The following is a 16,152-nucleotide window of genomic DNA, read 5'->3' on the forward strand; positions in this document are numbered from 1 at the left end:
CCTGGATCTGCCAGGTGATGAGAACTTCCCCCTGAGGAACAGAGGAAGGGGACAACTGGTGTCAGCTCAGGCAGTACAGCCCTGGGTGTCACTTGGCGTGTCCAGGGTCAGACTCAGCATCCATGGTGTGGGAATTGGGGTCGGTGTGGGGTATAACTTGGGCACGTTGACCCTCCCAGCGTGACCAGAGTGACGTGGGACACACTGTCTAATGCTTTGGATGGGGGCTGGGGTTGGGGCTCAGCGGTAGAGCGCTCGCCTCACCCGTGCGAGACCCTGGGTTCCATCCTTAGCACCACATAAAGATAAATAAATAAGTGAAATAAAAGTGTTGTGTCCAACTACAACTAAAAAATAAAAAATAAATAAAAAATACTTTGGATGGTGCTGTAGAGTGACTGGGGGCCTCTACCCGAGGAACAGCCTCTACCCTCAGTCACCTTTAAGCCACGACTCTTTGAGGTCTCCAGCCACAGCGTTGGGAGGACAGGCCTGCAGTGTCCTGGAGGAGCCAGGAGGGGGGTTGGGCAGGAGGGTGATGCAGAATGCCAGAGGGGGCAGTCCCAGAGGGAGAGTGGCCCCACCTCCATGTAAAAGTACCCTCATCACTGGCCGGACACGGAACTAGGCTAGAGTGGGAGATCCCCGCAAATGGGCTGTCCCTGTCGTGCGGGGCTGAGTCGCTGCGTACCAAGCTGTGAGGCGTCCTCCAGAGGGGCACAGGGACCCAGGAACTCCATGTCGGTTCCTTTGAACACCCCTCCCCCCAGATATGCAGAGAAACGAGGAAGCGTGAGCCACCCGAGAGGAGAAGTGGTGACAGCCACGCAGTGGGCAGAGGCCTCAGAGGGCTGACTGTGTGCTACAGAATTTAAGGAAAGGGGGCCCACACCCAGTGACAGAGGGGACTGCAAGAACTACCAGGGCATCCGAGGCCATCAGTGCTCAGTAACAGGAGGAGAAGCTTATGAAACCGGCTTCACAGAAGAATGAAAATGTCAGGAGAAAACAATCGGCGAACTTGAGAGTAGATCAATAGGAATGATCATTCCAAAGAACAGAAAAGTGTTGAGGGAAATGAGCCGGGCCTCAGAGGCCTGTGGGGTGCATCAAGTTGCCTAATGTAAGTGCAATTAAAGTCCCAGAAAGAGATGAAACATAATGGGGCATAAAAGTACCTCTTAGAGAAATATTGACTAAAAACTTTCCAAATTTGATTACAGACATGAAGTTACTAACCCAGGAAGGTCAAAGAACACCCAGCAAGATAGATATGAATAGACCCACACCAGGCATATCATAGCTAAGTCACTGAGATCCAGACACAAATATCAAATGTCAAAATGTAGTCAGAAAAAGTGTCATGTTTCATGCAGAAGGTGATTATACAAATGACAGCACATTTTTAACCAGAAATGAGGTTAAAAATCAATGCAATGACATTTTTAAAGGGATGCAACAAAACGTCTATGAATCCAGAATTTCATGTCTGTAAAACTAGCCTTAAAAGTCAAAGGCAGGGGCTGGAGTTGTGGCTCAGAGGTAGAGCACTTGCCTAGCTCATGTGAGGCCCTGGGTTTTATCCTCAGCACCACATAAAAATAAATAAACAAAATAAAGGTACTGTGTCCAGCTACAACATATATATATATATATATATATATATATATATATATATGCAAAGAGATGGTCAAAGGCCATGCTGTCCACTTCAGTAGCAGCTGGTGGCTCTTGAGCACTGCAGGGTCCTGTCAGAATAGAGATGGAGGTGTGAAGTACACACCAAATGCCTGGACTCACTCTGAATAAAATAAGGCAAACTATGCCAGTAATGATCTTTGTACTTATTGCATGTTGAAATGATGCTGTTTTGGATACATTGAGTTAAATAAAACATTAGTTATGTTGAAAAAAAGATAAAAGTGTACTTCAGATACACAAGTTTAAGACAATTTGTATTCAGCAGACCCATACTATAAGCAGAGCTAAGTGAAGTTTTAGTTAAAGAGGGAATAATAGGTGGTAATTGGATTTAAAAGATTTAGTGAAGATCACTGGGAATTGTAACTACGTGGGCAGACACAAAAGACTATAGCAATGATTCTTCAAACTTTTTAAAGAAAACAAAACAACTTGTAAAAACAAACGTTACAAATAAACCTGGGCATGGTGACACAAGCTCGTAACCCCAGTGGCTTGGGAGGCTGAGGCAAGAGGATTGCAAGTTCAAAGTCAGCCTCAGCAAAAACGAGGCACTAAGCAACTCAGTGAGACCCTGTCTCTAAATAAAATACAAAATAGGGCTGGGGAGGTGGCTCAGTGGTCGAGTGCTCCTGGGTTCAATTCCTGGTACCCCCCACCAAAAAAAGTTACAAACAAAACTGTGTTTTAGGATTTTCATGCATGGGGTTACAATATAAATGAAAGCAACGACATATGAAAGGACAGAACTACACTTTTGAGACCTTCCCATTTCTTTATGTGAAGTGATGCAATATTAAGTGTTAACAGACTACAATGGATGGTGAATGTATATTGTAATCCCTAGAGCAGCCATTAAATTTTAAAAATAATATGTGACTAAAAAGCTAGTTCAAGAAATAAAATGGAGTGCCAAAAAACTCAATGAACTCCAAAGAAGGCAGGAAGAGAGAAATGGAGAACTAGAAAATGAATACCCAAATGGTAGAACTTAAGCCCTGTCATTAATTAAAGGACATATAAATGGATTAATACACCAATTCAAAAGCAGAGATTGTCAGGCTGAATAAAAATGCAAGACAGACTGTGTGTTGTCTTACGATGCACTTTAAAGTTCAGAGACATGAGCAGGCTGGAGGGAGCACACACACTGGGATGTCGTGCCGTCGCTGCCAGAAACGCAGTCGGAATGGGGGGAGCTCGGTGCCAGAGCACCGCCTGGCATGTGAGAGGCCCTGGGTTTGATCCTCAGCACCCAACACAAAACAAACAAAGAACCAGACAAAATAAACTTGAGAAAAAGTGTGTTACAGAGAGGCACACATGTGAGGAGCTATATCAGCCAGTCGTGATGGTCAGAAACGCGCACACTTAGTGACCAGAAGACAGGACAAGGAGGGGCGGGAAGAGGCACTGATGTTTAAGACCTTATTCTCATCAGCTGAAAAAGTGACTAAACAGAATTCAGTAAAAATATAGAATGTACATGCTGGGAGCCATTAGCCAAGTAGGTATGACAATTTCCTTGCCAGCTTACCCCATGTTGCTGACATTTTGCAGTGACATTGAATGTAGTTGACCTTGCTCAAGGACCAGGGCGGATTAGGGTGTTCCTGGTTTAACATAATCGGGTTTAGGGCGTTCCCAGTTTAGGTTCCAGGTTTAAGGTTTAAGATTATTCCTGCTGGGAATAGGGCGTATCCTGCTGCCTAAGTTCCCCTTGAGTTCTCACGGGATTCAGACAGTATATTTTGGGAGACAGAAGCCCAGTGGAGGTGAATTTGGCAGAGAACGTGGATTTCCCCAGAACGTGTTTGTATACGGCTGGTGTGAGTTCGGGAATAAAGAGTTGCTGTTTGAATCTACAAGCTGTGTGGTGGCTCGTGATTTTGTGCCCAGCCAGACTGTGGCATGTACATGATTAACTGTTACAAATCTATGTGTTCTGAGATGCATAATTAAATCATACGAGTAAATGACTTAGCTGACATCATGGAAATTCCACCCAACACTGCAGAATCTGCATCATTTTCCAAGTGCACGTGTACTCTATCAGGATAACCCATTTGCTGAGTCATAAAGCATATCTTAATAAATTTCCAAGTATAACTGGATATGTTCTCTGTCCACAGTGGCATGTGAAATCAATAGGAACAGGAGCTCTAGAAAGGCCCTAGATATTTATATGTTGTGTAAAGTCTAATAAATCCCATGCATCAAAGAAGAAATCTCAATGGAAAACATAAATAATTCAAACTGAATTAAAGTGAAAATACTACATGTAACATTTTATGGAATGTGGCTAAAATAGTGCTCAGAGGGGAATTTATAGCTCTGAAATGCTTATTTTAGAAGGGAGGTGATTTAAATCAACGATTTAATTTTCCACATTAAGAATGCAGAAACAAATGGGCACATTGAGTCCAAAATAACTCAAAGGAAGGACAAGATGGAAATTAGAGCAGAAATACGTGGAACAAGAACAATGCCCAACTTGGTCTTTTAATAATACTAATAGAATTCATAGACAGTCAAAATAGTTTAGAAAAAGTTACAAAATGTAACTAAAGAAAGATGGAGGTCATTACCAATCTTACAGACATCAGAAATAAAAGAAATATTATACAACACTTTATGCCAATACATTTTATGAATTTATTAACAATTTGCCAGTGAATGACAAATTGAAATGGAAAAATTTCTCAAAAATTCTACTTATTAAAAATGACACAAGATGAAAGAAAAAGTCTAAATAGCTTTGTATCTATCAAAGACCTAAACTTTCTATCAAAATGATTTCCCAAAAAGGTAATGCTAGGCTCAGATGGTTTCACTGATGAATTCTTTCAAAATCTAAGGAAGAAATATCAACAATCTTACAATATTCTTCTATAAAAAAGATAGGATATATTCAAACTCAAGTAATGAGGATAGCACAATCTTGATATCAGAATCCGGCAGTGGACCCACAGGAAAAGGAAACTTCAGATCAATATCTCCTATGAACATGAATGCTGAAATCCTCAACAAAGTATTAGCACACTGGATTCAATAGCACATAAAAGGATAACACATTATCATCAAATGAACTTCATCCTATAAATGTCAAGTTGGTTTAGTGTCTGAAAATCAACACAATCCACGTTAGTAATTAAATAAAGAAGAAATTGATATCTTTACCCCACTGCATAAAAGTCTTTGACAAAAATTAAAACCCATTCAGGATAAAAACTCCCAGGCAACTAGGAATAGAAAGGAACCGTGATAAAAGGCATCTAAAAAAACCCTCATGTAACATAATACTCAATGTTGAAAGACTGAGTGCTTCCCCCTGAAATTGGGAACAAGGAAGGAATACCTCTATCATCACTTCCACTCAGCATTGTACTGCAGATGCTAACCACTGTGGAAAGATAAGAGAAAAAAGTAAGAAGCATACAGATTGGAAATGAAGAAATTAAACTGTTCCATTCACAGACAGTACAATTGTTATTCAGAGAACACTACATTATTGACAACAACAACAAAAAATAGCAAAGGCTTATTAGGACAAATACGTACATTTAACATGGCCCTAGGATAAAGATCAATATTAAATACATGCTCGGATTGTTATTTACTAGAAACAAAAAATTGAAAAATAAAATCAATTCATGTGTATACCATCCAAAAAGCATGAACCATTCATAAATAAAGTTAACAAAAGACACACAGCACATCTACATTAAAAGGTACAAAACATTGTTGAGAGAAAATAAAGAATAGCTAAATAAATGAAGAGATATACCATGTTCATGAATGGCTGACAGTCACCTCTAGTTTGAGCTATATGTTCAACACAATCTCAATCAAAATTCCATAGAATTTAAATAGTGGAGTCTAACATTGAAATAGAAGTACAAAGAATATGGACTGGCCCCACAACTTGTGAGTTTGTGATATTCAACTTCATGACTCATTAGAAATTACAGTAGTCAAACTGTGGTTTTGGGGTAAGAACAGGTAAGTGGAACAGGGAATTGAATAAAGATCCTTGAGCCCCCACTAATGTGGTCCATTAATTTTCAACCAAGGCATCTAAGAAATTCAATGTGAAAAGCCTTTTCAACAAATGTTACTAGAATAACTTGGTATCGTGTATGAAGAAAGAAACAGCTTAGTTCACATTGTAAACACATATTAACTTGAGATGAGTTAGAGGCATACAAGTAAAAACCAAGCCACAATCTTTGAAAAGAAAACATTGGAGAATATCTCTATAACTTGGGGGTAAGAAGAGGCTTCTTAGACAGGATAGATAAAACAATATTCATCAGAGAAAAAAATTAATTAGACTTAAGCAAACTGGGGAAAAAACCTTCTGTTCATTAAAAAGAAAGTTAATAAAAAGAGAATGAGTAGGTCCAAATGAGGAGGGAGAAAATAGTCTTAATACACAAAGGTGACAAAGGACTTGGGCAGGACTATCATGCCTCTACTCACAATGGGAGAAGACAGCTGCCTGAAAGAACCGGCAAGGCTGGAATGGCCATGTCATGAAGGAGCCGTGACAAATGACCACACGGAGAAGTGCTCAGTATCGCAGTCACCTGAAGGAAGCAACTAGAGCCACGACCGTGGGGACGGTGGCCCCACGGGGGACTAGCTCCGGCTAGTGTGACGTCTGCTGGGTGTTGGTTGTCTCTGAGGGCAGTGCCTCAGGGACTGTTCTAGGTCAGGAGACGGTGTGGGTGGCACACCAACCACTTGTCAAAACTCTTCAGTTAAGATTTGTGCATTTCAATGTATCTAAGTTTGTGCTCTGAAAAGAACTGCAGAAACATAACACCAGGGACTGAGTCGAACATGGAAAGTAGGTTGAGGCCCATAAGGCAAAACTGGCAGAAGACGGGCCGTTGGCGAAGCTTGGCGAGGTTCCTGAGAGTTCTGCCTACCGTCCGCGGAGAGTGTCCGCAGTGGTGCAGTCAGTGGTTGGCATGTCTCTGGGTTGCCTGGCTAGTGGTGTCTTGATGACCACCAGACCTGGGTGGCGTCAGAAAAGGGCCCAGGAGGGGACCTGTACCTGCAGGAGGCAGGGTGTCACAGTGGGGACGCGATGCAGAGGCCGGGCTGGCACTGAGCACATCTCCTGTCTTCTCCAGTACTGCTCCAGTTCACTGGGAGTACTGTGGTGAGGATGTGGACCCGGGAGACGCAGGATTTGACACCTGTGCTATAGGAGGAGAGGGTGAAGGCCTATGTCTGGGGGCTCCTTGGACGAGGGAATTTCAGGCATTCCCTTTCCAGCACCCCAATCCATGCATATGATAAAGAAACTAGCTGTGGAGGTAGGGCATTGGTAGCGGTACAAGGTGTCTACATCCGGATGTGCACATCGTGACTGTGGATGTGATGTGGAGTGGCCATGTGGTGTCAAAGCCCGTCCCCACCACCAAGAAGGGGGCCTGTCTTCTGGTTTTCTAGATTCTGGAGAGCTGAGAGGGAGAGGCTGTGGCTCCATGGAGAGAGTTCCCAGTTTGGGAAGTGCTTGGGGTTCTGCTCCACTGTTCACCAGGTGATTAGTGGTTCTTTTTATGGTGTTTACTATTGCCCACATCACCCCGACCGTGAACCAAAGGTGGCCGTTCAGCAGAATCTCTGTTTGTTGGAGCATTGGTTTGGATATTTGTTTACAAAGGAAGATCTGCCTCATGGTAGCCATTTCTGAAACCAGGTCTACACACACACCTGACTTATGTAAGCCTGGGGCATCTTGCGTTTGCTAAGACCACTGCTTAGACAATTGGTGCTTTTTGAGACAGCTATGTCTCTGACTTGGCTTAGGTGTGTCTCCATTTTGCCTCCCCGACATATTGAGCCTAATTTTGTTAGTTCTTCCATGTTAATTCAATTCTAGTCCCACCACAGAGACTTCCCTGCTGATCTGCTGTAGGAGAAGAACAAATACAAATAACACACATGGAGTCAGGCTTCGATACTTCTTGAGAATGTATGCAAACTTGCTATTGTCCCTGCCTGCGATCTTGCCTTCTTCTTTGAGAGACACCTCTATTCAGGAGGACTGGAATTGTGACAGCAGAAATGGACATTGATGTTCACTATCTGATGTCTCAGAAGGAGCCTTAGGAAGAGTCAGTGCTCATGAATTCCAGGCTTTGTCGGGAGAGGAAATATTCTCTAAATTCCTTTATTCTCATTGATCCATTGGGAACTAAGTGGGTCTGAGGAGAACAGATGTCTCAGGTGGAGACAGAATGTGGGGAGGAGACAGGAGTTGGGTGTCGATATGAGAGCATGTTCTGTCCTGCCTTGCCCTCACAGAGCCTAGGTCCTGGAAGGGTGGTCTGTGGGGAAAAGTCAAAAACAAGGACCACTACCCTGCCCGCAGATCCTCTAGGAGATCTTGGAACCACAACCAAGATGGCGCGTGACACAGTATGCAGCTTTCCAGGGGGCTCTCCTAGGGTAGGAGGGGAACCCACACATCCACCTGGGTCCAGCTGAAGGGATGCAGAGGTGCCAGGCAGCCCAGGGCATGGGCAGAGGCTAGGGGCCAGGATCAAGAGGAATGTCATGTGGGGATTTCGTTACTAGGGCCCAAGGGCCAAGGCCTGTAGCCAAGGGACTGACCGAAACTCAGCAGCTACCAGCCCAGCACCAAGCGCACCCTGCCCACGTGGCTGCTGCCAGCAGTGGCCAGGTCCCTGCACCACTGGGGGCACAGAAACCCCAGACGTCTAGGAGCACTTCATGGCTACTGCAAAGAGATGCACAAACAGGGAGGACTGGGACCCCCCAGGTGTGTGGTCTGTGGTCTGTGGTCCTTCTTCCGCCCAACCCTCTACCAAAGTCCAGCTTTCCCCTTCACGGTTGCCAGGAGGAATAGAAAGAAATAGCTCTGGAGTGCCATGCTCAGCCGATGGCCCTCACCTGTGACCCAGCCTCTCCTTGCTACGCAACTGAAGGCTTTACTATGTGACATTAACTGTGAGCTCACAGTGCACCCAGGACATTGTCTCATTCACTGACTCGTCATGGCTCCTCAGTCTCATGCTTCCAGGAGGGGGCAGAGAGCTTGCAGGACAGGGCATTTGACCTCCCTAGCAGCTAGCACAGCCTAGAAAAGTGAATGTCTAACACACACTAGCCGAGTCAGGGGACATGCAAGGACCTGGTCAGTTCTATGTAACTGGGGTTTGTGCACCTGAGATCCAATCCTGGGGGCATCTGTGCCTCCTCACAGGTGACCTGTGCCCTGGGAAACAATGTGTGCCTTGCATTTCATTCATGTGCTTAATGACAGAAATGACAGTATTTATCTTTAATGATGCTGGGGTGAAATGCATTTCTCCTCAGTTTAATCCAATGGCTGATTTAGAAAATGTTTTTAAGCTCTTTGTCTTCAAGATAGATAGCACTATTTAAATAGGAGAGACACTCTTAGTGAAATACTTTGTGGATAAAGCTGTTGTGTCTTGAAGCTTCTCATGGCTTCACCTTTTCTTTCTTTCTCCTCTTGTTGGGAAGACCATGATGTAAGATGAAGGGCTGCAATCTTATTTTGAAAGAGGGAGCCATTCAGAGAAGCCTTTCTCTAATGAAGAGTTAAACTTGACTAAGACTCTTTGAAGGGCTCCAGGTACAACACAGGGTATGTCATCTTCACCCCGTTTTTGGTTGAAGCCATCTGTCTTCTCATCCTTTCCCACAGGATGAGGCCCAAGAGGGCAGTGGTGACCTCAGTGTGGAGGTGTAGACGTGAGCCTCTGCTCCCTGGGCCACCTCTACCACACTTTCCACCCATTCACTGGAAGAAGGAGTTGCCAATCTGTGTCTTGGGTAAGCATGATGGCACATCATGTCTATTTCCTGCGACACGCAGATTCACATGCACCAAGCAGTTTGATGCTCCACCAGCCTGCCTCTTGTAAGTCCCAAACTGCCAAGAGATAAAACAAATTTTAAATTTGTGCTGCAGAACAAAAACCGTCCCTTTAAAAATTTATTTGTAGCTGTGCCCAGCGATGATGGATTTATCACATAAACCTGGGATTAGTCAACAGTGTGCCCTGTGAAGAGCTAAACAAGTCCTTGCTCATCAGAGCACTTAATTGCGGTGGCTATATCAAAGCCAGGTAAAACTTAATCAGCAGCCACATGTAAGGCTCCTGTTTTACATGGGTGCCCGTGACCTTGTTTCTCCACCTGCTGAACTGAAAGATTCCTGGAATATCCCCGTATGTAAAACGTGTTTGTGACGCACATCTGAAGGTGCCCTTTCATCTTTGATGTCTCGATAGGGAGCTTTTGGTGCCCACTTCTTCCAGACATGCACCAAGATGTCACTGGGCTCACAACCTGTGTACGTGTGAGCCTGTGGCCGGCTCTCTGTTCTCGGGGCTTTTATTAGGAGGTGGTCCACCTAACTAATAGTATTGAGAAGACTTTGCCAGCACCTTTTTCTTCAAGTTTAGAATAACATCGAGTGTCAAGGTCAGGGAAGCTGGCTCCAGCAGGCACCCATAGCCAGAACCAGACGAAGAGTTATCGGCACCTCCAGCAGAACACCGGGTGCAGATCCTCAGTGTGCCGGAGCTGGGAGGGGCCGTCCCCCAGACAGAAGTGTGGTTTCCTCCCCATTGAGGCGAAGCACACTCTTCATTTGATTGGATATTTAATGAAGAAGCTCAGTTTTTCTCTTTACCACACTATTGGGCTTTCAGGTTGGTGAGGCCCTCCAAATTTCAAAAAATTTGGCTGCCTGGGCCCTGCCCTAGACCACTTAAGCCATAATGATTTACAACCCCCTGTGTCTGGACTGGGCATGATTGTCTACAGGCTCCTGGGTCGTGCTAATGTAGCGAACCACAGAGCTGCTGAGTCACTCTGTAATGTCATTTTATTTGTTTAAAAATATCCTCACTACTCAAAGGCTTCTGAGCCTATGTGCATAAAAGAACCTAAGTTTCCCGAAAAATAATAAATTAGAAGTCATAGTGGATATATTATTTTTGTCCACTAGAGAATCTTGGAATGAATACATTTAAAGTTGCATAAAAGCCGTACAAAGATACCGAAAATGTGATTTGGTCCTCTCCAATTTCTGTTGAAATGGTGGAAATAAGTGTGACCCCAAGCAGGGTTCCAGAGAGAGAGAGAGCGCAAGGCAGACGGACGTCTGGAAGGGAAAATTCAAGCTCACTTGAAATTTGCTTTCAGACTGTGTTCTCCATTCCCTTTAAAATCCAGAATCATATTCTTTAAACTGCACTTTTACCAGAAGTACAAGGGCCAGGAAGTTCATGTAATGAATCCTGGCCTCAGTCACTGCAAATAACACACCCGACTGGAAAAGGGGGGTGTCCTGGGTGCTCTGAGCCAGGACGGAGCCCACCGAAGCTGGCTGTGCCTGTGGCAGCACAGGCTTGTCCGGGGTGGGGGTCCTGGGCGAGTGGCCCAGGTCCGGGAGCAGCCCTTCAGACGGCCTTGGAGCACACACTACATCACGTGGGGAATTTCAGGGCTCAGACTCTTTATTCTCACTTTGTAAAAGCTGGTCCTCTGCATACACATGCCCCTTTTTACTGACCAGAATGTTTAATTAATCAGAACACCCATCTTACCATCCTGCTGCATAATGAGAGTTCACTGTACGGCTGTTTTTGGTAGGCGGAACGGTGGAAAGCTAGTCACAGTGATGAGTACCTGAATCTGCTGATTGTAGACATGAGTGATTCACAATATCCCATCAGTCATGAGGGGAGCAGACAAGCTAATTGACCCACTTAACGGATAGAGCTCCCCAAAGAGGGCTGTCTTTCATGGCTTAAGTCCCATTAATCAACAGATACTCGTTGAGCTCCCGCTGTGTGCCTCGCTTGACGCTGGAGCTGCCGGGGGAACGAGGCATAAATCAAGACCCTGGTCCCGGGGGATCTTTTGATTCCACCGGGAACGCGAGACGCACTTGTGAGGCCACTGGTGAAGCACTGAATTTATGAAGATCCTCACTCTGGACTCTGACCAGGAGGGAGGCACCCAGACGGGGAGAAGGAACAGCCCAGCCCCGGGGACCTCCTGCACTAACGGTTGTCCCCGGTGCTCCATCTCTGAGGAGAGGTGGCACCAAGCGCTCTTCTCTGCCTCCTGTTAAAAAACCCATCCTCTAAGTCCTCTGCTCTTGCTGTGTGTTTTCTGTCCACCCTGGGGCTTTGCCTGGTGTACAGTGGGCCCGGCAGAACACCCGAGCGTTCCATCTGGGGACCTTTGGGCCCCACCCTCGGAACAGCCCCTCTGCACCTGAAGCACAGTTTGAAGGACAGGTCCCTTCCCTGTGGCGAGGCGGCTGCCCCTGGGAGAGCTGGCTGGGCTCCCGCGAGGGCCAGTGGTCCAGGTCTTTCACTTACAGATAATGACTTGTGTCCACCTTACACGGACACCACCCAAAGAGAGCCCCGTGCACTCTAGGTGCCGGCAGAGTGGTGCGCACACACAGGGCTGATGAGTGGGTGGGAGCTGTGGGGACCTCCTGTTCCCGTGGCCTTTCTACCTGTCTGCCGACACCTGCTTCCCTCATCCCATAGCTTCATGGAGCCCGAGTCCTGTCCAGCACTCGAAGGCAGAGTGTGGAGGCGGAGGCAGCCGTGGAGAGCACCTTCGACATGACCTGAATGACTTCATGCGTTGGTGTTTCAAAAGCATTTTTTTCAGAACAATATTTTGCAAAGAAATCCTATGTGGTGTGCACATCTGTGATGTAAGCATTCATCCAAATAAGTAGCTACAAACGATCCACATTTTTAGTGGGGTGTGTCGGATACACAACTCAAGTCCTGTGGAGGGGGCGGGAGACACCGCAGCAGGTCAGGGGGTGGGTGGCCTCGGAGTCTTCTGGTTGCCTGGGCCCTGTTTGCTCTGACTGCTGAGGAGGAGGAGAACCAGCTCAGGGCAGGCAGGACCCAGCCCAGGAGGAGGCCAGCAGAGGCAGGAGCTATTTCAGGGAGCACCTGACAGTCCACCAGAGGAGCTTTCGCTGGAGGGTGGCAGTCGTGCCAAGAAGTGATTAGTCCCCCACGGCCTCTCGTCTTCCTCCGTCTCATCTGTCTGTCTCCCACTCCGGCTCATTTCCCGTGATCTTGATTTGATTTATAAATTTGTGATTAGCTTTTAGAGGCATGATGGACCCCAGGCTGGTGCCCAAATACCCACCGGGCACTCTGCGTGGAGCTCTTGGGTACCACCCGCACTCTTCCTGGCCACCTTATCCTCCTGCTGGGCTGGACCCTGAGCTCGCTCCTATAGCATCACGGCAGGGGCTTGCTTTGATGGCAGCAGGCAAGATTTGAGTTAGACCCAAGCAGTACAGGGGAACATTCTACTTGTTACATCCCATGCCCCTAAGAATGTGCCACCACTCAGGGTGGCCCCAGGTGAAATCTGCCAGCTCTCCCAGACAGTTGAAGGATCTTGTGTTCAGTTAAGCTCTGTCACACGTAGAAGATGCCAAACAGTCATGAGGACAGACCTACAAGACATCATCACGGAAAGATGGAGCAAAAGGCAGTTGCTCTCCGTGGCGCTGTCACCCAGGCGCAGGGCTCCGCTGGCCAGGGACGCTCTGCAGGGCGGTGTCTGTGACCCTGCTCGCTCTCGCCTGCTGGAGCTCTGTGTCCGGCACTGCAGCGGCCAGCTTTGGAGGGCGGACGCGGGGTCCTTGCCCTCCTTGCCCTCCCACCCGGCCGGGGTCTCCTTACCGTCTCTGCTCTTCCGTCTGCAGCTCTGCCCGTGTTTGACCCGGGACCACGCGCAGGGCCTGCCAGGCCTCCCGGGGAGCCCCGCTCTCCACAGCCGGCTCAGCTAGGCCGGCAGGGCCCCCGGTGGCTGCCATTGCCCTGCCATCTGCGCCAGCGTCTCCCTCCCTCGGCTTCCTTCCGCATCGCGGATGGCTGCTGGCGGGCACAGTGCTTGTGCCCTCTTGGCTATCACGTGTGCCGCGTGGGAACAACCCAAACAGGGGCTAATATTTTTATTTTAACGTGGCTGTGAGAATCATCTCCGTCTCCCGTGGTCAGCTCTGCGGGTCCCTGAGCACCCTGCTCCTTCCAGCCAGGTTTCTGCAGGGCTCCCCTTGCTGTGGGCAAGTCCCTGCAGCCCTGGCCTCCTCCCTCTGCCTCCCCTGGTGGCCTCCATTCCCTCAACTCAGGGGCCTGGAGGGGCCCCACCCAACGCCTGGACGGGAACTGTGTAAGTTCCTGTGGGAAAGGTCCCCCACAGAGGGTACTGCCCTGTGGACCACGTGTGTCCAGCCTGGCCCCCGCCCCTTCCCCGACGTCACTGACATGCCCATTGCTGTCCTTGGCGTTTCCCTAGGGTTTCAGTCCACAACAGGTGGTCCCAGGGGGGGTGCACCCGCCTTCCAGCCGCCCTGGGTGGTGGGGACAGCTGGAGCCCCAACAGACCTGCACACCCAGTGGATGCCATCTCGGCGCCTTCCACTCCCCCGGGGAAGTCACAGTGTTTTCCTTGGTCTGTGTGTGTGTGAAAGTGTGAATGTGTGAAAACGTGCATGTGTCAGTGTGTGTGTGTGTTTGAAAATGTGTGTGAGCACATGAATGTGTGTGAGTGGGTGTGTGGTAGATTTGAGTGTTATGACTTTGTGTATGAATGCATGTGTTCATGTGAGTGTGCAAATGTACGAGTGTGTGACTGCACATGTATGTGATTGTGTAAGAGTGTGTGTACCTCTGTGTGTGAGGATTAGTGTGAGTGTGTGAATGTCTGTGCAAGAGTGTGAGTGGGCAAGTGTGTGCGGTGCGTGTGAGTGTGGGCGTGGGTCCTTTTCCTGGGGCCCCTCGAGGAACGCCACCCCAGGTGCCCTCTGGTGGCTCTGCACTTCTCTCATCATTACCAGCTGGTTCTCCTGTCGGGGCTCTGGTAGGGCCAGTTTCATCTTGAAATTTTCAGTTACATTTAAACTTTTTTCCAGATTATTATTTCACACTATTTTAGACACACTTTATCTAATTATGAAGATAGCCATCAAGCAAACAAACAGCACTTTAAAGGTACAAATGAAACCGCAATAAATTCACAGGATAATTTGGGGGAAATTGATAGCATTAAATCCCAGTTTAGCCAGTGTGATGTACATGCTCATTTTTCATTTCTTTAATTCTTCCTTTGTGTTTCTCAGGTAAGTTCTAAAATTTTCTTCCTATGTCTGACATATTTTCCAGCATGTGGTATATTTCTAGATATTTTGTTTTGTCATAATTACTTGCTAAGTGAGACATTTTCCGTTGCATTTTTGTAAAATACAGAAAACAGAAATAACACAAAATAAAAATGGAAATTATAAATATAAGAAGAGAAATAAAATTAGAGAACTTTTGTAACAATGGATACAGATGGTCAACGCTTTGAATTCCGTGCAAAGCCTTTCGTCCTGGTTCAGGAAGGTGAATGAACATGCGCTTCCACAAAACCCGTATTTAGGCCAAAACATCTCTGTTAGGCCACGATAGGACGCTGGTATACAATGTCACTAAAAGCAAGGTCACCATGTGGCGCTGGGGGTGTGGGGAGGGTCAGGGCCTGCTGCCACCCAGGTAGCTCTGGAAGGGGTCAGTGAGCGGAGCGCAGTGGGCCCTGCTGGGGATGTCACGGGGCCCGCAAGCCTCCAGCTGGTTGGTGAAGGAGAGGGAACGGTCTGCAGAACAGAGGGCTGAGCCTGGCTGCCTAGCGGAGTCCTGCCAGCCTGGGCGTCCCCGCAGGGCGCTGGGCGGCCACCAGGTTCACTGCAGTGCTGCCATGCAAGAGGGGACCTCCGCTGGCCAGAGAGCAGGGGAGCACTGGGCCACGGCTGTCAAGAAACCCAGGGCTGGAGGGGGCGCCCAGGGCGTGTGGCTGGAGGGGGCGCCCAGGGCGTGTGGCTGGAGGGGACGCTCAGGGCGGGTGGCTGGAGGGGACGCCCAGGGCAGGTGGTGAGACTTCTGGACAGAGTCAGGAGTGAGGCGACTCCTCCCAGACTGGAGTCTCCCTGGGAATCTGCACCCGGTTCCCAGCTGCCTTCCAGGGGCCTCAAGGCCGAGGGTCTTGCTCAGAGAAAGGTGCAGCTGTGCTTTTGTCCAGTGGCCTGGGTTACAGACCTTCTGGTGCCCAGAGACCCACGACGTTCAAAAAAGACCCTAAGTGTTGAGAGCCACAGCCAAAGGGGCCCCAGCAAACTTCCAGCTGCCGGCTGATGATTGGCTCACAGCGGCCCCAGCAACATCTAGCTGATTGGCTCCTCGGCCCCAGCAACATCTAGCTGATTGGCTCCTCTGCGGTGATGCTCATTGGACTGTTTCCCTGCCCTTTCAGACCACGGAGCTGCTCATTGGGGGACTTTTTTTGGCTCCGCCCACGTGACCCAGCCAATCGGCCTCAAGAGCAGGAGGATTGTGGGAGGTG

Source organism: Marmota marmota, unplaced genomic scaffold (genome assembly GCF_001458135.2).
Source record: "Marmota marmota marmota unplaced genomic scaffold, marMar, whole genome shotgun sequence".
Lineage (NCBI taxonomy): Eukaryota > Metazoa > Chordata > Mammalia > Rodentia > Sciuridae > Marmota > Marmota marmota.